Below are 25516 nucleotides of genomic sequence, written 5' to 3'. Positions count from 1 at the left end.
CGGAGCAACTGGGCCCGTGAGCCACAACTACTGAGCCTGCGCGTCTGGAGCCTGTGCTCCGCAACAAGAGAGGCCGCGATAGTGAGAGGCCCGCGCACCACAACGAAGAGTGGCCCCCGCTCGCCGCAACTAGAGAAGGCCCTCGCACAGAAACGAAGACCCAACGCAGCCAAAAATAAATTAAGTAATTATTTTTTTTAAAAAAAAGAGAGCTTTAAAACCAAAGGTCAGGGGAATGACTGCTAATGAGTTTGGGGCTTCTTTTTGGGAGGATGAAAATGTTCTAAAATTGATCGTGGTGATGAATGTACCAAAAGAATTTAATTGTACACTTTAATGGGTGAATCGTATGGTATGTGGATTGTCTCTCAATAAAGCTGTTATTTTAAAAAAAAAAAAAGATCTGCAGGTAGCTAGACTTAAATTATAAAAACAAATATTAAGCCTGCAAAAAAAAATACATAGGGGATAAAAATACTTGTTATATTTATGCAATTTTAAAATAGCTAAATGCCGTGTTACTGCACAAAATTTCACTGGTCAGGAAAAACAACAAATTGGAAACAGTGTCTGCCTTCAGGAGTAACTGGATGGGACAGAAGAGACTTATTGTTTTCCCTGTATACTTTAATAACTTCTGATTTGATACATGTATTAAAAAAATAAGTGTACATATAATTAGTAACAACAGTGTCATACCTCTCCTTAGTACAAGTATAAACTCCCAGGTTGCATATTTTGTTCTGAAAAGAATAAAGAATGAAATATATATGTTTTTAAAAATCAGTCAAAGGAAGTAAAAAACTGAAAGATTCTTACATTTGTCTCATCTCACACTAAAAAGCATTTAGTCATTTCTCTGTTATTAGGCATTATAATCAGGCAGAATTCTTTCTTACCCAACAGTCTGACACATCTTTAAACAATGACGCAGTTGACCATTCCCTCCTCCTTGAAAACTTCCTTTCCTTCATTTCTAGTACATCGCACTCTCCTGGTCTTCCTCCTCCCTCAATAACCTCTTATTAATCTCCTTTGCTGAATTCCTCTTCATTTCCCAAGAAGGTGTCCAGAAGGTAAGTTCCATGAAGGTGGGAATTTTTGTCAGCTTTGTTCACTACTGTATTCCCAAAGGCTAAAAAAGTACCCAGAACCATACTCAATAAATAACTGTTGAATGAATACATGAATGAATCAGCACCTCCAGGCTCACATTTTGAAAAGCCATAGAAGTAAACTATATTCCACATAACCTTTATGCTTAATCTACTCTATTACATTATATTTCTCTGAACATTGATAATCAATACACTGTTTATTATTTGATTAGCCAAAATACTTCATTCCCTGCTCTTTCTCCATCAATGTGTTTTACACAGTATGTGCAAAACGCACATTTAACAGCTCTTACACTACTTCTAAAAGCATAAACGTAGCATAGAAAAAGAGCAGCTGTTGCTATGGGAATTTTCACTTTTGTTTCTAGTATTAATGTTGAATTAACACAATGACATACTTTAGTAATTTTGAAAAAGGGGGGGACACACCCCACTAGACTTAACTAAGATATCACAGTAAAGACAACACCCGGAAAGTGCCCGAGGCCCGCGCGCGCCCGAGTCGGATCCCCGGAGGCTTCGGGACGCCGACCGGGCGCGGTCGCGCGGGGGCGGGGCTCGCGCTGACGTCGGCCCGGGGCGGGGCTGGGGAATCGCGCAGGGGGCGGAGCGCGGTGACGTCGGGCGCCCGGGCGGGGCTGTGGCTGTGGTGGTGGTGGTGGTGGTGGCGGCGGCGGTGGCGGCGGCAGCGGCAGCGGCAGCGGCAGCGGCAGCCCTGAGCAGGGTGAGAGGGCCGCGGTGGCGGCAGCTCGGGGTCGGGCGGCGCCTGGAGCTTCCCGCCTGTCGCTGGCGCTAGGCCCCTCGGCTCTCCTCCGCCCGCTCCTCCTCACGGCCCTGGCTGGGTCCCGGCAGCGCGCCCCCGGGGAGGGCGGAGCCGTAGGTGAGGCTGGCGGGCGCGGGGGCTGGGGGCTGGCGGGCGGGGGCTCTGGGCTGCGGGCCGGCGCGGGCGCACACGACAGGCGCCGGGCGGGCGGCGTCTGTCTCCTCCCGCTTGCCGTAGGAGGCGGTGCGGCGCAAACAGTGGGCCGCCGCCTCCGCCGCTGCTTCAGGGGGCCGGTCACGCAGAGCCCGGGGCGGGCCGCCCCGAGGAGCCTGGCGCCCGCGGACAGGTGGGCTTCCCGCCCGGAGGCTCGCGGGCGGCGCCACCAGGGAAGTCCTTTACAGGTCTTTTAAAAGCGTTCTGTCTCTTCTCTATCTGGTTATATATATTTTTTCTTTTCTTCCTGCCTTCCTCAGAAAATCTCTACCTACCCAGCTTTAGAGCAGGAAATTATCCGATTGAATTCTAGCTGTTTCTGTAACAAGAAATTTTTTGTAATGGTATAAACAGAAGAATCTTAGTTTGAACGAATAAAAATGACTCATTTATGTTTATTCTGCATCTGGTATTAGTCAGGTTTATGGCTTTTATTTCCTAAAATCTTTCTAGAAATATTTATTATGATTTTGTTCCTTATATTTTTATCTGCATTATATTGTTATTTCCATGGAAGGTTCTGGACTGTTTCCAAATAAATTCCTTAGAAGGGATTGTTCCTGGCACACTGTTACTTCTGATGCCCTTACATTTGTCAAAAAGAAAATGAGGGTTTTTTGGACCTAAACTGAGAAGAATTACAGTGGAGGGAAGATGAGAGATGTATTTCTTTAACTGCCATTTATGTCTGATCCTGCGAGAGTACAGAATTTTTGATGGGCGTGTCTTCAATTTTGTGGACCCAGGCGTTGCCCACTGCCCAGCTCCTCTGACTATACATGACCCAGATGCTCAGTTTCTGTCTTTTCTGTATTGATCGTAGGTGGAGGAGTTACTGATGGCCATGGAGAAGGTAAAACAGGAGCTGGAGTCCATGAAGGCGAAGCTGTCCTGCACTCAGCAGTCACTGGCAGAGAAGGAAACTCATGTGACCAACCTTCGGGCCGAGAGAAGAAAACACTTAGAGGAAGTTCTGGAGATGAAGTAAGTTTTATAATATTGTTCTTCAGGCATATGCTTAGTTGAAATACTTGTCCTCATCGCTTTCATCTTCTGGCCCCGTTTGTCACGCCTGACACGCTTAGCCTAATTTTAATGCTCACTTGTGTTTCTCACTCCTTAGAACAAATTTGGGACAAATCCTCGTCAACTAGAAACTTTTTTTGCCTCCCTGTCATTGAATTTTGCAGTCCTCTAGAGTGTATGTATCCGTATGCAATTGTGTCTCTGAAGTTCCTAAAACCTTCTGGAAACTTCTGGCAAGTTGTTGAGCTTTCTGAGGAAGATAACCATTGCTCCTGAGGTCATACGATGGCTAGGCAATTTTAAAAACATTTTTTATTATAAACATTTCCAAAGGTACACAAAAGTAGAGAATAGTATAGTGAACCTCCTTATACCCATCCCCCATATTTCACCATTAACATTTGCCGCACTCTCCAGTCAGTTTTGACAAAATTGTCACTTTTAGCAGAACCATTCTTTACATCATTTTTGTACTTTCCAGGCATCTTGCAGCTTCCTTGAGATAGTCTGTTGTGAAGGCTGTATATATCTGCTGTGCAGAATACAGCTGCTGCTTTTTCTCCTCTGTGACTTTGAAAAGTTCTGGTTTCCTTCTCTTCAGAACAAGTATGTCTCTTTTTTAAGTCCCTTAGTACTTTCTCCATCACTCCAATCCCCACCCCTGTGTAATTGTCCTGCTCTCATTTCACTGAAACCAAGTCTATGCTGGGACCCCTCAGTTGCCTTCATCACCTCAGCAGTTACCTGTGTTCTTGTCATCTTCTCTTCTGACTCAGAGGAGATACTGTCTCTCCTTCACCAAGCTCACTTTTTATTTCTATCACAGATTTAAGCTCTGGTTCCCTCCTCTGCAATCTGTCTCCATTAATTTTCTTTCACATAATCTTTGCTAACTTTCTGTTAGTTCCTTCTTCTCTGCAATAAATACGCACTCTCTCTGACCTAAAGTAAACAGTCTTTCTGAGCCCAGCCAGTGCTTGAAGCTAACATCCCCTCTTCTTTTCTGCTACTTTGAACTATCAATACATGTTGAATATGAGAATTACAAAGTAGCAGAGGATCTTGCCATGACACCTCAGCATGAATTTTCATGGGGCATGATTGTTTTGATATCATGACGGCAGCCCAGGAGTTGAGGAAACAAATATCGGGGTGTCCCCTGTGCTTATGGATTATTAGGACACAGTGGGAGGTTAAGAGAGCCTGATCTTTCAGAAAAGAATTACAGGTGATGTGCTCTCGGAAGTGACAGATACTGGAGCCAGAAATAGGTTGATACGCAGGGAGAACGGGGAGAATTTAGGGTTCTGAGTATCGTGATGAGAAAGTTTGCTTCTTACGAGCAGGTTAGTAGAGGCAGTTGAAGACAAGGTTTTATCCCTGATGATAAGAACATAGAGGAAGGATGGGTATAATATTCGGGAATACAAGGTATCGATGTGATACTCCTAAGCACAAACAGGCCCTGCTAAAGCAACGGTGTAGGAGTATTGTTTCGTTTTCTCTGTACCAATATCTTGACTTGACTTGTCACATCTTTCCCACTCAGTTCAAGTGTCTATAGCAAAACAGTGGTGGATTTGTAAAGGAATTTTCCTTTATTATTAGGACTTTGAAAAGATATGAAAGAATTTTTTAAAGAATGCTTGACTTTAAACCATTAAAAGGGAATTGCGTGTTTTTTTTTTTTATTGTTATTATTTTTGGAACCACAGTACTAAACTTTCTTATGGACTTCCCTTGCCAACCCAGATTAGAGATTACATTTCAGAAAAATACTGTGATTTGCAAGACTGTTTTTGGTAAGGTCAAACACTCACACACTAAGGCATGGGATGAGTCATTAAAGTATTCAGAGAATTTATAAGTGGTATAGAAATTTGATGAATAAACATTAAATAAAAGTTCTAGAAATAAGGTGTTAAAACCTGGCTCTGACAGGTGACCTGTCTCTTAAATCACCTTCCTCATTTGCTCAGGAGATACTACTACAGCATCATGCTGTTCTTAGATTTTCTACAAGTTTTTTGTCATGCAGATTTACTGACTTAAAAGTTTTTAAAGTAGTCTTTGCTTTAATTTGCACTTAAATTTCTCCTTGTTGTTGTCTCTCATTTTCATATCTTAATAAAATGGTTGTTTAATACCTTTCTTTTAACAAATTAAGCACTTCAGGCCTAATCGTCTATCCAAACATGCTGTTGAGAGTGGTGGCTAATCCCAAACTCCTAATGTATCCCTCCTCCACACTCTTTTCTCCTTTGGTAACCATAAGTTTGTTTTCTATGTCTGTGGGTCTATTTCTGTTTTGTATATAAGTTCATTTGTATCTTTTTTTTTTTTTTTTTAGGTTCCACATATAAGCGATATCATGATATTTGTCTTTCTCTGTCTGGATTACTTCACTTAGTATGATAATCTCTAGGTCCATGCATGTTGCTGCAAAATGGCATTATTTCATTCCTTTTTATTGCTGAATAATATTCCAGTGTGTGTGTGTGTGTGTGTGTGTGTGTGTGTGTGTATACATAAATATATAAAACACATCTTCTTTATCCATTCACCTATTGATGGACATTTAGGTTACTTCCATGTCTTGGCTATTGTAATAGAGCTGCAGTGAACACTGGGTTGCATGTATCTTTTTGAATTATGTTTTTCTCTGGATATATGCCCAGGAGTGGGATTGCTGGATCATATGGTAACTCTATTTTTAGTTTCTTCAGGAACCTCCATACTGTTCTCCATAGTGGGTGCCCCAATTTACATTCCCACCATCAGTGTAAGAAGGTTCCCTTTTCTCCATGCCCTCTCCAGCATTTATTGTTTGTAGATTTTTTTGATGATGGCCATTCTTACTGATGTGAGGTGATATCTCATTGTTGTTTTGCTTTGCATTTCTCTAATAATTAGCAATGTTGAGCATCTTTTCATGTGCCTTTTGGCCATCTATACGTCTTCTTTGGAGAAATGTCTATTTAGATCTTCTGCCCATTTTTTGATTGGGTGGTTTGTTTTTTGATATTGAGCTGTATGAGCTGCTTGTATATTTTGGAGATTAATCCTTTGTCAGTTGCTTCATTTGCAAATATTTTCTCCCATTCTGAGGGTTGTCTTTTCATCTTGTTTATGGTTTCCTTTGCTGTGCAAAAGCTTTGAAGTTTCATTAGGTCCCATTTGTTTATTTGTGTTTTTATTTCCATTTCTCTAGGAGGTGGGTCAAAAAGGATCTTGCTGTGATTTATGTCATAGAGTGTTCTGCCTTTGTTTTCCTCTAAGAGTTTTATAGTGTCTTGCCTTACATTTAGGTCTTTAGTCCATTTTGAGTTTATTTTTGTGTATGGTATTAGGGAGTGTTCTAATTTCATTCTTTTACATGTACCTGCCCAGTTTTCCCAGCACCACTTATTGAAGAGGCTGTCTTTTCTCCAGTGTATATTCTTGCCTCCTTTATCAAAGATAAGGTGACCATATGTGCGTGGGTTTATCTCTGGGCTTTCTATCCTGTTCCACTGATCTATATTTCTGTTTTTGTGCCAGTACCATACTGTCTTGATTACTGTAGCTTTGTAGTATAGACTGAAGTCAGGGAGCCTGATTCCTCCAACTCCATTTTTCTTTCTCAAGATTGCTTTGGCTATTCGGGGTCTTTTGTGTTTCCATGCAAATTGTGAAATTTTTTGTTTTAGTTCTGTGAAAAATGCCATTGGTAGTTTGATAGGGATTGCACTGAATCTGTAGATTGCTTTGGGTAGTATAGTCATTTTCACAATGTTGATTGTGGATTTGTCCATTTCTTCCAGGTTGTCCATTTTATTGGCATATGGTTGCTTGTAGTAATCTCTCATGATCCTTTGTATTTCTGCAGTGTCAGTTGTTACTTCTTTTTCATTTCTAATTCTATTGATCTGAGTCTTCTCCCTTTTATTCTTGATGAGTCCGGCTAATGGTTTATCAATTTTGTTTATCTTCTCAACGAACCAGCTTTTAGTTTTATTGATCTTTGGTATCGTTTCCTTCATTTCTTTTTCATTTATTTCTGATCTGATCTTTATGATTTCTTTCCTTCTGCTAACTTTGGGGTTTTTTTGTTCTTCTTTCTCTAATTGCTTTAGGTAGAAGGTTAGGTTGTTTATTTGAGATGTTTCTTGTTTCTTGAGGTAGGATTGCATTGTTATAAACTTCCCTCTTAGAACTGCTTTTGCCGCATCCCATAGGTTTCGGGTCGTCGTGTTTTCATTGTCATTTGTCTCTAGGTATTTTTTGATTTCCTCTTTGATTTCTTCAGCGATTTCTTGGTTATTTAGTAACGTATTGTTTAGCCGCCAATGTGTTTGTGTTTTTTACGGTTTTTCCCCTGTAATTCATTTCTAATCTCATAGCGTTGTGGTCAGAAAAGATGCTTGATATGATTTCAATTTTCTTAAATTTACTGAGGCTTGATTTGTGACCCAAGATGTGATCCATCCTGGAGAATGTTCCGTACGCACTTGAGAAGAAAGTGTGATCTGCTGTTTTTGGATGGAATGTCCTATAAATATCAATTAAATCTATCTGGTCTATTGTGTCATTTAAAGCTTCTGTTTCCTTATTTATTTTCATTTTGGATGATCCGTCCATTGGTGTAAGTGAGGTGTTAAAGTCCCCCACTATTATTGTGTTACTGTCGATTTCCTCTTTTATAGCTGTTAGCAGTCGCCTTATGTATTGAGGTGCTCCTATGTTGGGTGCATATGTATTTATAATTGTTATATCTTCTTCTTGGATTGATCCCTTGATCATTAGGTAGTGTCCTTCCTTGTCTCTTGTAACATTCTTTATTTAAAAGTCTATTTTATCTGATATGAGTATAGCTACTCCAGCTTTCTTTTGATTTCCATTTGCATGGAATATCTTTTTCCATCCCCTCACTTTCAGTCTGTATGTGTCCCTAGGTCTGAAGTGGGTCTCTTGTAGACAGCATATATATGGGTCTTGTTTTTGTATCCATTCAGCAAGCCTGTGTCTTTTGGTTGGAGCATTTAATCCGTTGACGTTTAAGGTAATTATCGATATGTATGTTCCTATGACCATTTTCTTAATTGTTTTGGGTTTGTTTTTGTAGGTCCTTTTCTTCTCTTGTGTTTCCCACTTAGAGAAGTTCCTTTAGCATTTGTTGTAGAGCTGGTTTGGTGGTGCTGAATTCTCTTAGCTTTTGCTTGTCTGTAAAGCTTTTGATTTCTCCATCAAATCTGAATGAGATCCTTGCCGGGTAGAGTAATCTTGGTTGTCGTTTCTTCCCTTTCATCACTTTAAGTATATCATGCCACTCCCTTCTGGCTTGTAGAGTTTCTGCTGAGAAATCAGCTGTTAACCTTATGGGAGTTCCCTTGAATGTTATTTGTCGTTTTTCCCTTGCTGCTTTCAATAATTTTTCTTTGTCTTTAATTTTTGCCACTTTGATTACTATGTGTCTCGGCGTGTTTCTCCTTGGGTTTATCCTGTATGGGACTCTGTGCGCTTCCTGGACTTGGGTGGCTATTTCCTTTCCCATGTTAGGGAAGTTTTCGACTATAATCTGTTCAAATATTTTCTCTGGTCCTTTCTCTCTCTCTTCTCCTTCTGGGACCCCTATAATGCGAATGTTGTTGCGTTTAATGTTGTCCCAGAGGTCTCTTAGGCTGTCTTCATTTCTTTTCATTCTTTTTTCTTTAGTCTGTTCCGCAGCAGTGAATTCCACCATTCTGTCTTCCAGGTCGCTTATCTATTCTTCTGCCTCAGTTATTCTGTTATTGATTCCTTCTAGTGTAGTTTTCATTTCAGTTATTGTACTGTTCATCTCTGTTTGTTTGTTCTTTAATTCTTCTAGGTCTTTGTTAAACATTTCTTGCATCTTCTCGATCTTTGCCTCCATTCCTTTTCCGAGGTCGTGGATCATCTTCACTATCATTATTCTGAATTCTTTTTCTGGAAGGTTGCCTATCTCCACTTCATTGAGTTGTTTTTCTGGGGTTTTATCTTGTTCCTTCATCTGGTATATAGCCCTCTGCCTTTTCATCTTGTCTGTCTTTCTGTGAATGTGGTTTTTGTTCCACAGGCTGCAGGATTGTAGTTCTTCTTGCTTCTGCTGTTTGCCCTCTGGTGGATGAGGCTATCTTAATAGGCTGTTTTTAGATCAGTTTTTTAGTTCACAGAAAAGTTGAGCAGAAAGTACAGAGAGTTCCCATATACGCCTTCCTAGACCTCAAATTCCCTTGTTGTTAACGTCTTGCATTGGTGTGATACAGTTGTTAAAATTGATGGGCCAGTATTGACACATTCTTAACTAGTCCATAGTTTACAGTTTGGATCACTCTCATGTTATACATATTATGGGTTTTGCCAAATGTATGATGGCATGGATCTACCATTACAGTATCATACAAAATAGTTTCAGTTCCTGAAAATTCCCCATGCTCCTCCTTTTCATCCCTCCCCCATCTCCCCATTCCCTGATCTTTTTCCTGTAGCCTTTTCAGACTGGCTTCTTTCCTTTAGCCTCTGTGTTTAAGGTAATCCCATGTCTTTTTGTGGCCTGAGAGTTTATCTTGTTTTATCTCTGAAAATATTCCACTGAATGGACATACCATGGTTGGTTTATTCCATTACCTATTGAATAACACCTTGGTTGCTTCCAGTTTTTGGCAGTTGTCAGTAAAGCTGCTGTAAACATTCATGTGCTGGTTTCTGTATGGGCATCAGTTTTCAACTCATTTAGGTAAATGTCTGGGAGTGCGATTGCTAGGTTGTACTGAGCTTTGTAAGAAACTGAAAAAAATACCTTTTGAAGTGGCTGTAAATAATTTGCTTTTAATTGCATGCCTTTTTCTTTCTCTCTTTCCTGTTTATCTTTTTTCCTCCATTCTGCTACTCACTGCCTATCGGAAGCTGTTGAGTGAACTATTGCATGAGACCAGTCATTTGGGCTTTAAGTGGTTTAAGGTATGAAGAAACTGCTTTTACGTTTCTACTTCTGAGGCTGTGTACCCGTCATTCACTGTCCTCTCCAGCTTCCATCTTCTATTCTTTCATTGTATCTTTTTGTGTCTTCTAACCCTACTGTTAATTTTGCTTGTATGTATTGCTTCTATGCACCAAAGTAATCTACAAATATTTGTTTGAAATATCTTAAATGGCTTTTAATGTCCCTAATGGCTAGGGACATTATACTTATTATCTTGCTCAGGTCCAAAATTTATGTCTCTTGCCTAAATTTAGCCTCTGAGAAGAAATGCCTCCCTCTGATAGAAGAAGGGCAGCTGCATCTCTGAATTTCCCAGGAAGCAACGTAAAATTGTTTGGGAACCATTTCTCTTATTACAATAAAATACACACCCTTTTAAAGTTTGAGCAGAGAAAAACTCTCAAAGGAAAATGACTCTTGATGCCTTTCTTGTATTCTTACAGGATCCCCTTACATGTCTTTATTCCTAATATGTGCTGCTCTGCACTGAGCCCATGCCCCAAATTTAAAGAAGTTGTCCAGTGATCTAATGAAGGAAGACCTCCTCTAACCTGTGTTGGCAAATGGAAAGAATAAAGTGAATAATTCCGTGGGGGAAAACTCAAGGGCTTTTTTTTTTTGTTTTTTAAAGAAATTTATTTATTTTATTTATTTTTATTTTTGGCTCTGTTGGGTCTTCGTTGCTGTGCGCAGGCTTTCTCTAGTTGCGGCGAGCGGGGGCTACCCTTCGTTGCAGTACACGGGCTTCTCATCGCGGTGGCTTCTCGTTGCAAAGCATGGGCTCTAGGTGCACGGGCTTTAGTAGTTGCGGCACACGGGCTCAGTAGTTGTGGCTCGTGGGCTCTAGAGTGCAGGCTCAGTAGTTGTGGCACATGGGCTTAGTTGCTCCACGGCATGTGGGATCTTCCCGGACCAGGGCTCGAACCCGTGTCCCCTGCATTGGCAGGCGGATTCTTAACCACTCTGCCACCAGGGTAGTCCCTGTGATGGTGTTTTTGGATGAAATTCATATTTAAATTGGTGGTGGACTCTGAGTAAAGCAGATTATCCTCCATAATGTGGGTGGGCCTCATCCAATCAGTTGAAGCTCTTAATAAAACAAAGACTGACCTCTCTGTTGCAAAAAGGAATTCTGCCAGAAGACTTACAGAAATTGAACTGCAACTCTTTCTAGAGTCTCTAGACAGCCTAACCTGAAGATTTTGAATTTACCAAGCCTCTATTATTGTGTGAACCAATTGTTTAAAATCTCTCTCTCTCTGTCTCTATCTTTATATAGATATGGATATAGATCTAGGTATCAATATCGATATCTAGATCTATATCTATCAACATATATGGGCACATTGTATACACATGCTATTGGTTCTGTTTTTCTGGAGAACCTTGACTAATATAGTGGCCCATGTAAATAAAAGGATGAACCCAAGTTCACCCAGGTAGAAAGTAGTACAATGAGAACTGGAACTTAAGGCCTCATGACTCATTCAGCTGTGAACACTGACCCAGAACTGGGGTCCGCAAACTCTGGCCCACTGATCAGATCTCGCTTGACTCCTGGCTTTGTACATAACGTTTTGCTTGAACACAGCCGCACCCATTCATTAACGTATTGTGCATGGCTGTTTCTGTGCTACAGCAGCAGATGGGCAGTTGCAGCAGAGACATATGGTACACAAAATCCAAAATGTTTACTATCTGACCCTTTACAGAAAAGATCTGCTGACCCTTGCTCTAGGATGCCATCTGATTTCTGATAGCACCGAGGAGAATAATTCATGTGCATTGGGTTAGATTGTTCATCTCATGTCCTCCTTAGGTCAAAGATCTCTTAAATGCTCACCCTTGCCATAGCCAACTTGGGGAGCATTGTCTAAGGATGCAGAAATATTTCTTGCCAGGTCTTTCCAATCCACACTGCTCCCTGACTATGGTTCTTAAAACCTATTTTTTTAAAAATTTTTAGTGGAGTATAGTTGATTTACAGTGTTGTGTTAGTTTCAGGTGTACAGCAAAATGAATCACTTATACATATACATATATCCACTTTTATTTTTTTTTAGAGTCTTTTCCAAATAGGCCACTACAGAGTATTGAGTGGAGTTCCCTGTGCTAATAAGAAGAGCAGGTTCTTATTAGTTATCTATTTTATGTATAGTAGTGTGTATATTTCAGTCCCAATCTCCCAATTTAGCCTCCCTGCCACAATCCCCTGGTAACCCTAAGTTTGTTTTCTACATCCGTGCCTCTACTTCTAAAACCTGTCTATTTTAACCAACTACCACTCATTGCTTACTGTCTCTGGCTTCATGTACTTGATAATAAATCTATTTCTTGTTCTATCCTGTTCTATGACATGTTCCAAAGACTGAGATAATATCTTATTCTACATAATTTGTCCTTGATATTGTCTATCTTGGGGTCTTCATCTATGTCCCAAAGAAGACAGTCACACTCTGTCTTCTAGTACTACTACTAATACCACGTTTTATGGCATGAATTTGACCCAGTGCACTGAACTATCCCTTTAGAAGCTGTATGCAACCTGTCACTGGGTTTTAGCACAGAGGTAGAACTCAGATTAGTGTTCATATTTAAACAAATCTACTGGACCAGAAACTTTTTGTCTCACCATTTATTTTATTACACAAGTAACTTCTGTCTTTGCATCTATGATGTAAATATTTTTAATTTCCTAAATTATCTGAAAAATTATTTAGACCTTCCATTTCAGTAGGCATTGGAATTGCTGTGTTATGACTATTTCATTATTTTATTTCCAAATGTTAAATTAGGCTTCAAGCTTTGGCCAAGAGTAGACAGAAAAGGGTTTAAAAAGAAATGAAGAGTGGGAGAGACTTCTGACGCAATGGAGACTTAATAAAGATTTGATTTTGAATCAATAATTTATAATAGAGGTTTGATTTTGAATCAATAATTTATGTCATTGCAAAATAACTCCCTGGTAAAATTCCATTCTTTGGTAATCATTAAGTACAGAAATTAACAATCAGAATATGCAGTGCTCTTCTTCATTGTCTAAAAACAAACCTATATCTAGATGAGAGGAGAATTCATTTCATAACTCAGGCTCTGGACTTACGACTCCAAGTCCTGTCTTCTTTCAGCCATACCTGCTAAGTTTCTGTCTAACTTCTTGAGCATGAGGTAATGGCTTCAGCTTTCATCCCCTTCCTCAGTATATAGCTTGGTGACTAAGAGTAAGGGATCTAAAACTTGAGAACTTGGGTTCAAATCTTGACTCTAAAATTTACTTGTTGAGTACTCTTGAGCGTGTTATCTGTTTTTGCCTCAGTTTTCTCATCTATAAAATAGAGATAACATTACTTCTCTCAGGGAGTTGCTATGAGGGTTAAAAGAGAAAATTCATACAATGCAAGAATTTATCAGTTCTTGGAACACAATAAATACCGAAAAAAAATGTTAGCCATTATCAAGGGCCCCTCATTTTATGGATAATATAGGTTAGTTTATATAGGTCTAATATTTACATATACATAAACATTTTGTACCTATATGTGTGTATACATTCTTCTCAGAAATTGAGCAGTCAACATTCACATCTAAATATGTGCTCTGTGAAATGTAGATCTCCTGTGTACAGACACAGTGCTATAGTCATCGATTGCTACATAATAAAGAAGTCCAAACTTAGTGGTGAAATAAACAAAAATTTTAATATGTGCCCAGATTCTGTGGGTCAGCAATTCAAACAATACACAGAGGAGATGGCTTGTCTCTACTCCATGACTGATGTCTGAAACCTCAGCTCATGAGGATTCAAATGGCTGGGGCTGGAGTCACCTAGATAATTTTAATTCACACGTCTGGCCCTTGAGATGGGATGACTTGAAGGCTGGGCCCAACAAGGAGTGTTGACTGGAGTGCCTATAGATGGCTGCCCATGTGGCTTGGACTTCTCATAACGTGGTAGTTAGGATTCAAGATAGAGTATCCCAAGAATGAGTGTCCAGGGTTCAAGCATTCCACGAGAATCATGCAAAATCATGCATGACCTTTTATGACCTAGTCTTAGATGTTACATAGCATCACTTTCATTATATACTATGGCAGGCGTTGGAGATCTTTTTCCATAAAGTGTCAGACAGTCAATATTTTAGGCTTTACAAGCCATACAGTCTCTTTTGCAACTACTTAGCTCTGCTGCTGTGATGTGAAAGCAGACACAAACAATACATATACTAAGGAACATGGCTGTGTTCCAATAAAGCTTCATTTGTAAAAGCCGGTAGAGGCCTAGATTTGGCCCACCAGCCATAATTTACTGACCCCTGCTCTATTGTTTGAAGGCATGGAAAGCCTGCCCAAATTCAAGGGAAAATGCCCACATCTGGATGCGAAGAACGGCAACGAATCTGAGACCCTGTATTAAAACCACTGCATATGGGATATTTATAAGAGGATCTGTCTGCATACCTTGTTTCTCCCATGTATGTTGGATATGAGGTATTGGGACATCTTACAGCTCTGTAAGCCTGGGTCAAGGTCAAAGTTGGAATCTGAACTTAATGACCTTGATTTCTGGAATAATTGGTAACTCTATTTATGATTTCCTTACACTCCTTACCCCAATAAATATACCACAAAAGATAGATTTCAAGTAAACAATTGCCTTATGGCAGATTTTTATTAAGTCTCCATTGACTGAATTATTCCATTTTGGTTGGAAAGCATGGGTTTTGTTTCTTTCCTAAAGAGATCTGCAACTTTTCAGATGTGGCATTTCATTCTACTGAGAGGATGATGTAGGTTTTTATAAACGGAAAAAGCAGGGCAGGCTGAGTTCACTCACATCATACTAATGCTTACAGGAATAACTGAAACTGGAACACAGGCTTCCAGGTTTTCCTGTCCTGTGCTCTTTCTGGTAGGTGCCATTGTCTGCTGGGCCTGGCGGTAATAATTTTTGACCTTTACCTCTCTACGCTATTGTGAAGTGGTTTTGGGTTTGTTAGCTTTCTCATGAGTTTGTACTAAATTGTGTCCATAAAGTAGGCTGAATTCCTCAGGGAAGGTTGATAGCTGTTACTGTGTTATCACTTAAAATGTTGTGTTGGTTACCTTTTGTTCTTTTCTTTTCTCCAGCTGTCTCCTGAACTTAAAAGTTATATTATCCTAGATGAAAGATGTGCATCTGGTGGAAAACACTAATTTAAGGGATGAAAATTCCTGATGATTGCTTCAGTCAACCCTTAATACACACTGAGCTTCATTAGTAAATAGACAACTCTCAGACCTTTCCCTTGGAAGAGGTCGCATAATCAGGCTTTGTGTTGATTTTGCATTCTGTTCGTTAGAGACAGAACAAATTAGAATAATTGGCTGGTACAGGGAAAGCACAAAGAACTTTCTTCTATTTTTGTGATGCATCCCGTAATAAGGGTTGAAAATGAGACTAGAGGTAAGAACGTGAAACTCAGAAGAGCAAAGGAGAGAGGATACTGTTTCTTTGAAAATATTCTTTCAGTGTTGGCCCAGAAGAAATAGGAAGCTGAGGACATTTTTTTTTTTGTAAATGATGATTTTTGTGTTAATGATGTGAATTCCACAATTAGTAAGAATCAGGAAGCAAGCATCCTTTTCCACCAAGGACTTGGGAGCAAATGGAACCATAAATACTCCCGGCTCTTGGAAACCCTTTTGGAGCAGTAATCAGAGAAGGGTAAAGGCAAAGCCTCAGGGCAAAGGGATAGGAGGAGAACAAAAGGAAAGTGGATCTTTTTAGAGCTGTCATTTTGAAATTTACCTGCTTCTGATTCAGTGCTGCTTTGCTACCCGTGTTGGTCCAGTGGAAATCCTCAAAGCAGGAGCAGCCGTATTTTTAAATAATAAGGTTAGAGCAAGTGACTTTAATCCAGGTCTCTTTAGCTCAAGAGCACAGAGGAGAGTGTGAGGAAAGGGTGAGGCCACAAGGAATTGTTCACTGGGTAAATTTTCCCCGAACCTCCCTAACTGGGAGAAATTGACCACTGGATTATGTGCCTTGAAGGAAAGCAAAAATGTTGAAAGCAAAGAGTGTGGAGCTTGTTTAGAAAGCAAGCTCTATCATTTGGTCACCTTCTGATAATAGCACTGGCTGAGACCTGACCATTTACAATGAAGGCACTTCTGTAGGTAATAAGTTCCAGGAGGGCCAGAACTGAGTACGTCTGTTTCAGCATTTAGCATGGTTTAGCATCTTAGAGCCCGGTACATTATTGGCATATAGTAGACTTAAAAATGAATATTTGTGGATTGTCTGAATGAGTGGATGTGTGTGATTCATATCCTATTTGCAGGTCCTATGCCCTACAGTGGGTTTTCAGTGTCAGATTGTGAAAGTATTTATGCCGGGGATTGGCATTGTTCCCTATCTAATCCATAAAGATTACACATCAAAGGACTTTACACTGACAGCCCAAAAGCCTCATAGGAATTACTTAACAAAAAACTAAAATTGGATTCTGTATAATTTCTAATTTATAAGCTGGCCAGAACACTGGTATTTCAGCCAGTCCTCTGGTAGTTCCAATGATGTCCCCATGATCACCCAGGCATAATCAGAATGGCTTTAGGATCTGGGAGCCAAAATGTTCCTCAGTATTTACTGCTTTGCTAGTCCATTTAAGAAAATGGACTATTGAAAAAACAGCTTCAGACACAATATGGCATTTTATGATTTAGCACGAAATCTTGAGAAATACAGAGGTAATCTGAAGCCTGCAATGGTAAAGTTCCCTCTGCTATTGAAGTTATTGTCTTTAAACAATGATTCTACATCAGTAATGCTATATATATATATATATATATATATATATATATGATATTCAGGTTAATTTCCTCTTCTCTCTAAGCAAGTAATTGGTTGGTTGGTATGAGAGATGGTGTGGCTTCCAAAGGTGAAAAGTATTATTTTGTTGTAATTTCCGGCTACCTACGGATGGGAGAGGCCCAGGACACTGCAGTCCGTATATTATGTGGAGCAGGTTATATTGTGGTTTATTTATGAACTTTTACATGTTTATTTTCTATGCAAGTTTGTGTGCTCCTTTCTGAGTTTTGGTAGATAAGTGTTTTGTAACTTTGGAATACTTGGAGTTATATATATATATAAACTAAAACTTTCATATATATATATTTTAACGTAGTAGTTAAAGCCGTGGAGGGGGTACTAGTCTATGTAGGTTCAAATTCTGGCTTTACCCTATGACTTCCCTGTGGCTTCCTCTGCTCACCTATTAAAAAGGAGTATAATAAGACTGCTGTGGTGAGTTATATACTAAGTGCTATTTAAGCATTTGCTATAATGATTATGTATACTCGAAGGCAAGGAACTTGCCCCTTGATCGTCTCTGTATTCCTAGTGCTTAAGAATTCCAGTGCTTTTCTAGTGCATTGTCTTAGGATAGAGATAGCTCAGTATAGTTCTTCTCACTATAAAGTACTGTTACGTTGAAAGTGTTTGCTTGTGTACTAATGATCTATGACATATCTGCTGAGGACAAGGAAAGGAATAGTTTTAAGACTGCAATGGATAACAAAAGATTGTATGATGTAATGCCTTTATTATGTAATGATAAAACTAACAAATGATCATGGTAGAAAATCTGAAAAACTCCTAGACAAAACAGAGATCAACAAAATTTGCAGTAACTTTCAGAGTGTAGAGTTGTCCATGAATATTAGTGCTTTCACGTTTCCCAGGACTTCAAGTAGACTCTGCTTCTTAAGAGTCTATTCATGAGATTTTATTTTAATGAAGTTTTCATCATGGGGGGACACACACACACAAATCTGTTAAAAAAACAAAAGAAAGACAGACATGGAAATCACGGATGTTTCAGATAGCCACATGAAATAAGGTGAGAAAGGTCAACAAGCTGAAAGAATGTGGAGTAGCAGCTCCTTAATCGCTTACATAATTCTGATAATTACCTCTTTGTGGCTAAAGTAATTAATGGGGAATCTAATTCAAGAAAAACGTATGAACTTCAAGCCTTCTTGAAGCCAAGTATTTCTTTCCACAAAGGGTTACTTTGCACGGCCATGCTTCCTTATTACCTGACAGGGAAAGAGTATTGTATGGCAAAGGATCTTCCCGAAGGAGGGTGCTTCCCACGCTGATTGTCATAAATGACTTCGGAATTACTGTTGCTGTATTACCAAAATCTGAAACGAGGATATTTTTGACAAATGCGGTCCTTAGTTAATTTTTAGAGCTACACACTGTCAGATGGCTCTGAAATAACAACTGTCTGGCTATTCTTCAGGGTGATCACAATACGGTAATGACCTTGAGGTATCACTAAAAAGCAGGAAGGTGTGAGTCTTCCTTTGGTTCCAGAGTGAAATGCGAGTTGGAGTTGGAGTTGGAAAAGAGGCCGACAACCAAGTGATAGAGAAGGAAATGTGAGGTCATTAGTGAAAAAGCAGGTTTACGTTAAGGTGAAAAGGCATGAGGAAATGGTCAACCGTTACAGTATTACAAAGATCATCACGAAGCGTATCCACGAATGTGGTTTGTATTGCAATCTGCTGAAAAAGAGACAAATATCCTGGCCTGGCCTTCATGGAGATTATATTTTATTGATTCTGATGATAGATTATTGTTGAAGAGGGCCTCCTATAAATTATAACCATGCAAAGGCAGCAAGGTAATTTTTTTTTCTTTATGTATGTGTTTCTCATGCCTACTCACCTCTCTCTTAGGGGAAGAGAAAATCACAAAAAAACAAAAATGTCAAATCTCAGCTATTCATTTGCAAAATAATTTTTTCCCCAAATTCCAATGGAGGCAGTAGGTTACCCGTTAAGATTTGTAAGGCTCAAAAAGCTAGATTTTTACAAAGTGTAGCCAAATTTTATTCCATAAATAATAGCTTTGGAAAGAATATGTGATGATGCAAAGTTGGAAAAAGCTGGGTTTTCTTCCGTAAATGACTTCACTGTGTTGGGAGAAGAGGCAGAGAAGAAATCAAAGTAAGTAAACATGGGGTGAGTTTTTCTGATAGGGGACTCTAGTGCTTTAAAATAGACTACATAATCCTAGGGATAATCTGAGGGTAGAGCAGACCAATGCCTTATTTCCAATCTGGTACCCTGGAAGAAAACAGTGTATTTCCTTTGAGGTCTTGAGAGGTTTTTCTTCTGCTTTGTTTTGTTTTGGGTTCATTTTGTAGTCAACCTTACTAAGGTATCATTTGCATACAACAAAATGCAGACATTTTTAGCTAACGGTTCAGTGACTGTTAATTAATGTATACATTTGTGTAACTACCACCCCCATAAAGATAGATAACAATTCTAAAACCCGAGAAAGTTTCCTCCTAGGCTTTTGCAAAAGTATCCCCATCTCCCACCCCAAGGCAACCACTGATCTGTTTTTTATCTTTCGAGATGAATTTTGCCCAGTTTAGAATTTCATGTCAGTTGAATACTACAGTAGGTGCCCTTTTGATCTGGCTTCACTTGCTCAGCATACGGTTTTTGAGATTCATTGATGTTGGGATGTTTTAAACCAGGACTTTAGCCTGGGTGGCTGATTTTGTCTGAAGGCACCTACAGGTACATCCGGGTCTCTGGCATTGTCACTGTCTGTTCTTGGCTCAGTATTTTCAACTTTACTAAGAAGCACAAGGTTGAAGTAAGGAAGATCATTGTCAGTATACTGGAGGTGAAGTGGGTTCCGTTATGTAATATTCTCAGCATAAATTGACCTGCTTGGAATCATTGTGTTGATAATCGACAAGGATACTCTTCCTCCAAAAACCTTGATACTATAAAACTTCTAAAGGACGCTGTCCTAGGACTCTTTTAGTTTTAATTTTTTGGGAAACATTCCTGGAAAATTCAAATGCTCACAACCTGAAAGAAGCAATTATTCACCTGAAGGCTAACTCTGCTCAAGTTGAGTTGTCCGACCTTTACGTGCTGATAGAACCCAAATAGCCTTGCAAAACAATGCTCTCTTATTGGATATAAGCATATAGACTATTTAAGATGGACGTGTATATGCAGTAAAGTAAAAAAAACAAAGACTCTTTGAGTTTCCCTTGCAGGTTTTTAAACTTTTTTCATTTAAGTTTCTATAGCATATGCTAATAGTTGAGGGTAACCTCAGGTTAGTTTTAGGTCCACTCTTTACATAAATGTTGAAGTACTCCATACCCACCTTTTTTCTACCTTCCTTCTCTTCTTCCATCTTTCCTTCCTAACTTCTTAAAATCCATTGTACTTAATCCTGCATTTGTTGAGGTGGCAATTAGTGTAGGAAAATTGAAAGCAGTGTGAAATTTTGCTGTTCAGAATGCATGTTGACCAAATTCTATATTGAGAAAAGGTCTGAATTTACCCACAGGAACCCTTTCTCAGCGTCTTTGAACACAGGCCATAGAAACTGGGCTATAATATCCTGACAGGTATGTCGAATTCACAGCAATAGCCCTCAAAGAGCTTACCTAGCGTACGTAGATGCGTATGAATGCATTTAATGATTGCTTTATTGGCAGCAGTGCCAACATACACAGTCTATTTTGTTTTATATCATTATCATTACCTGCTGTTGACCACTGTATACATTGCTAATGGTGTGGTTCCTATGGCTTGTGAATTTCACAGCCAAATAATATGTAATTTATTGCACACTTTAGTGTAGAAGATGGAGACTCCATAAATTTTCGTGTGCTCTTTGCCCCTTTGGAATGTATTACACTGAGATCAGGCAAAGTAATAAATTTACTTCAAATGTGTGTGATAGCTAAACATCAATTAGGACTGATGGGCAATATTTCTTCTTCCAGCAACATAAGAGTTTTTAAAGACTAAGCCACTGAACGTGGAGTTACTGAACATGGGACTCAGTTCACTGGGATCCCTTCTCAGAAAAATAAAGGAAAACTTGAATTGGATATGTGTGGCTTATTCAAGTAGTAACTGATCAGCTACATCTTGGTGAACTTAATTTGTCACAATCGTTTGGTATTTTATTAACTCTCTTCCCCTTCTTCCCCTGACTCTCATGAGAATGGATTAGGAGTATCTTAAAACATACTAAGTCGTCTTCCATCCCTGTTACTCTAACTACAAAAGCACACTTTCCTTATCCAACGTAACTTACTGTCTTTTAGAGTAGCTGTGGTTTTAATTCTCTACAGAATTCAAACCAGCAAGAGAAACATTTTCAAGGAGCCACCACATTGTAGAGCTTTAGAAAGAAGACTTTAGAATTAAGGGCAAATATATCATTTTATAGCTAAAGCACCTGAGGCCTAAAGTAGGAAGGTAACCATCGAGGTCAGGGAAAGGGGTTGAAGATGAGGTTTTCAAGCTGAGAAAGAGTCTACAGGGACTCAATCTGAGCAGTTCAAAAACTGAAAGGAGACCACGAATGTTCTGGGAAGGCTGGCATCTGGCCTCAAGTGTGGGATTTCAGACAGGGAGTGGGCCCGGGGGGAACTGAGCTTCTGCAGTAGGCAGAGAAGTCCACCTCATCTCCAGAAAGTGCCACTGACATCAGGGAGTTGAGGGGAAAGAGCAATGAATTCCAGTCCACCTGAGAAAGCAGGCCAATCTGATTAACTCTGAATTTAGGCTTATTTCAGATACTTCTTGAGAAAGAACTCGGACAAGCGCAAGTCCCGTGCAGCCTCTTTAAATCCATGCCCAGTGTTTTCTGGTGGAGCCGCTTAAACCCTCCAAGTGACTCCAGTGTTTTAATTTCTCTATTTAATTCCGACAGTTCTCTGATTGATTATCTAATGGGCAAATAAGTAGGGTCACAAAAGAGTGTGAATGTATTTTACAGGATGAGGATGGGCGGAGTGGAGCAGTCTGGAATAGGACACCAATAAAAAGGGATCTGGGTAAATAACGTCTATTAGAAAGGGAGAGGAATTCGCAAGGAAATTAGTGCCTGACACCACGCCCTTCTCTCTGCATGTTTAGAAGCTAGTTTCTAATTTTCTTTTCATAGGAGATGTCCCTGTGATGAATTGTCTTTTACCTCCACACTGTTTTATCACATGGACATATGGTGAAGTTTGCGTGAGAGAAAGCAAGTATTAGAATTTGTCTTGCGAGCAACTATAAACACTTCCTGGAACAATCTAGGGTAGAAGGAAAAGGAAAGGAAGGTGGAAACAAAGGAGAAAGACAGCTAATGATGCTGGAGTCTCTCGCTGGGATTTGTGGTATCGCTTTTTGAAACTACGTACAGAAAGTCAGAACTTGACTGATTGTTTCTTGATCACGGTTTGTTTTCATTTTTGCTTTTTTCTTGCTGTCTCATCAGTTATTCCAGCCAGTGCTATGTCATTTTCAGTCTCAGTAAGCATGCCTGTCTTGTTTCCATTCGCATTATTCATGCAAATGTTGATTGAACTGATGACCCCGAGTTATCAAGGAAATATTAGATACACCAGTGGATACATTTCTTAATTTTAGAAAAAAATTACCGAGTGAAGGTTAAAATAACTCCTCTTAAATTTGCCATTTAAAAAAAACTTCTCCTAACATACAATACCTCATTGCCAGATAAATGAAGAATTCCTATGTATTCATGAATGCAGGCTAGTCTGTATATTTTTTGGCAGGTATGACCGTTACCGAGGGTAACGGCCTAGTTTACTGGCCGTGTCCTGTCTCCTAGAAAGTGGTAGTTTCTGTTGTCTTTCAGTTGGTCCATTGGATATCAGAGGTGAATTTATAAAACTATACTTCCCTTTACACTTACTTTGTTTTGTTTTGTTTTACTTGAAGTATAGTTGACTGACAATGTTGTGTTTCAGGTGTACAGCCAAGTGATTCAGATATATGTATTTCTTTTTCAGATCCTTTTCCATTACAGGTTATTACAAGGTATTGAATATAGTTGCCTGCGCTATACAGTAGGACCTCGTAGTTTTATCTATTTTATATATAGTATACACTTACTTTGTGTGATCCAGGCTGGTCAGACCACATGATTACTTTCACTTCTGATATAATTTTTCAGGTCCAACCTCAAATCTTTGATAAGAAGTTATTTTAAAGTAAGTTTATTAGCATGTGTGTGCTCTAAATCCAACAGTAGTTATTAGAGATATGGTTTTGCACTAGGTATTCCTCTCTTTTTTGTTCTTGGCCAACCAATTGAAAATTAGCTTTTATTTTCTGGTTGGTTTGCTAGATGTTTATGACTATAATAAAAGTCTTAAATTTTGTCTCATATCTTAAAACACAATCTGAATTAGCAATGGATATTGTGCTCTACATAGGGGCTGTGATATAAGTATAGTTTCCAACTTCAAAAACATATCACCTAGAAGGGAACACACACAGACACATATGCAGCAATTATGGCAACTGCATTTGTTTACGAAGTGAAATAGTACTGAGATGGATAAAGTGCTAGCAAGCCTTGAACAGCCAAATCAGCTTCAAAAATAGATGTGCAGTTCTTTAAAAATATTTTTAACATTTGTCCAGCTACATGTAGAATATAACTTAGCATAAAAATGGTATGGGTTTTATTTTAAGTAATTTAGCATTTTGACATCCTCATAATGAAATTAAATCCAGGAGGAGGTTTCTCTCCATAATCTCTTGAAATGGTCCTTGATCATCCACAATATTTCCCATCATCACAAAGGTGGTACCAAGGGCAGGAAACTCCAACATTATTAAAGTTTCATAAAGCAAAGTCAATTTTAAGAATAGAAGGACCCCAAACTGATAAAGGTCTTCACAGATAATTTCAAGGGAAGCATAAATTATTTTCTGTTTGTCCGAGGGCAAAAATATTTAGGCTGAGTTAATGAATGGTAGAGTTTTTGAGTGGAGAGTGTCCTTAAAATATTATGTAGATCTGTACTGTCAACAGATGCTAGCCACGTGGCATTATTTATATTTAAACAAATTTAAAAATAAGATTAAAAATTCAGTTCCTCAGTTGCATTTGCCATATTTCAAAGATGTTTATTAGCTCCATGTAGCTATTGAGTACTGCATTGCATGGTACAGATATAGAATATTTTCATTATCACTGAAAATTCTATTGGGCAATACTAAAATTATACCCAGATATTCACAGAGAAGGCAACCAAGTCTCAAGGAAATAATATAACTTCCCCAAGGTCACACAGCTATGTTTTGAAAGAAAAACAAAATGACACAAAGGAAATAGTAACAGAGGCATTAAAGAAACCCAGTAAGTTTCTGGAGCAGTCAAAGTAGGGTTTAAAAGTGCATACTTAACTGTTAGCAGGGTTGAAGCTCTTGATGGTTGGTAAGATCCACCTGCCTGAATTTGGACATGAGCATTTTATGCAATGAATTAAAAGCAAAAAATCATTTCAGCGAATGGCTGCCAGCTCCATATTTTTAGCCACTGCTGTGCTTCCAGATTATGTTTATCACTTTCATGTACAGGGCACCACTGTGAAATGTGATGGTTTATCTGACCCCAGAGGAATCAAGAAATCTTGTGGGGGTTATGGCTATATTTGAAAAGGTTGATTTTTAAATGCATCATGCAGACTGGCCCTGTGTTAAAAGAGATTCCTGCCATCAAATAATCAAAATGTAAACTCTCTTCTCACCTTGCAAAAGTCAAAGATACTCCCTGCATTTTTATTATTTCGTTGAAATCCAAATATTATTTTTCCATTCTCTAACTTGTTTTCCTCACAGTGTGATCAACTATTGCCAAGGAAGGAAGGGTCAGATGTATCGATCAAAGTTTGCTAAAGGCCCCCTAGGTAACTGAACCCTCAGGAGAAACAATCGTCATGTCTTCTTTTTCTGTTGTTTCAGTATCTTCGTAAAGAGTCATTTCAATATGTTTGGTTCTGTAGCAGAGGTTCTGTGAAGTGCTTATGTTCCTCAGAGGTCCAGAAAGCCTGCGAGTCTGTGGGTAAAGGTGGGTAAGGAGAGAGAGGGAAGGAGGCTAGAGAGAGGCTCAGTGCTGAGATAAGGACAGTGTTCTAAAGCCTCCTGGGGGTGAGGCTGGGGTGCACAAACACCCACGACTAATCCAGACAGAAACTGAATAATCAAGGGGACGAGCACTGTGAAGTCATGTGGTCACCTCTCCCTCTAGAAATACACATTGCCCTCAGTAAGCCTCCTCCCGCCCCAGTAGAGCATTAGGAAGGTCTGGAGAGGGGGAGTATTGGCAGAAATGGAAAAAGCAGGTTGAAGGGATTAGCCTGGAGCAGAGAGACCAAGAAACGCAAGCCAGTAGTAGATGGAAGGCAGACTTTTCATGGAAGTCTCCAAGCCCAAGTCAAGTTCTGGGACCACCAAGTACAAGTCAAAGAGTGCTCATTTAACCCCTTTGGGCCCCCACGCGAGTGGAGGAAGACTGGACAGAGAGGGAGAAGGGGCCATTGAAGGTACAGTATTTACTATGGGATT

General features: G+C 39.4%; 1 protein-coding gene across 1 annotated transcript in view; it reads right to left on the bottom strand.

Annotated features, from left to right (window-relative positions):
* Nucleotides 1-23586: 23586 nt before the first annotated feature.
* Nucleotides 23587-25516, bottom strand: part of LOC137759789 (ELKS/Rab6-interacting/CAST family member 1-like) — a 101770-nt gene continuing 99840 nt past the window's right edge. The window contains 1 exon segment of the mRNA XM_068536397.1: nt 23587-25007. The gene's annotated coding sequence lies outside the window, so the exon portion shown is untranslated.

Source organism: Eschrichtius robustus, chromosome 2 (assembly GCF_028021215.1).
Source record: "Eschrichtius robustus isolate mEscRob2 chromosome 2, mEscRob2.pri, whole genome shotgun sequence".
NCBI lineage: Eukaryota > Metazoa > Chordata > Mammalia > Artiodactyla > Eschrichtiidae > Eschrichtius > Eschrichtius robustus.
This window is presented reverse-complemented; position numbering and strand designations above follow the sequence as displayed.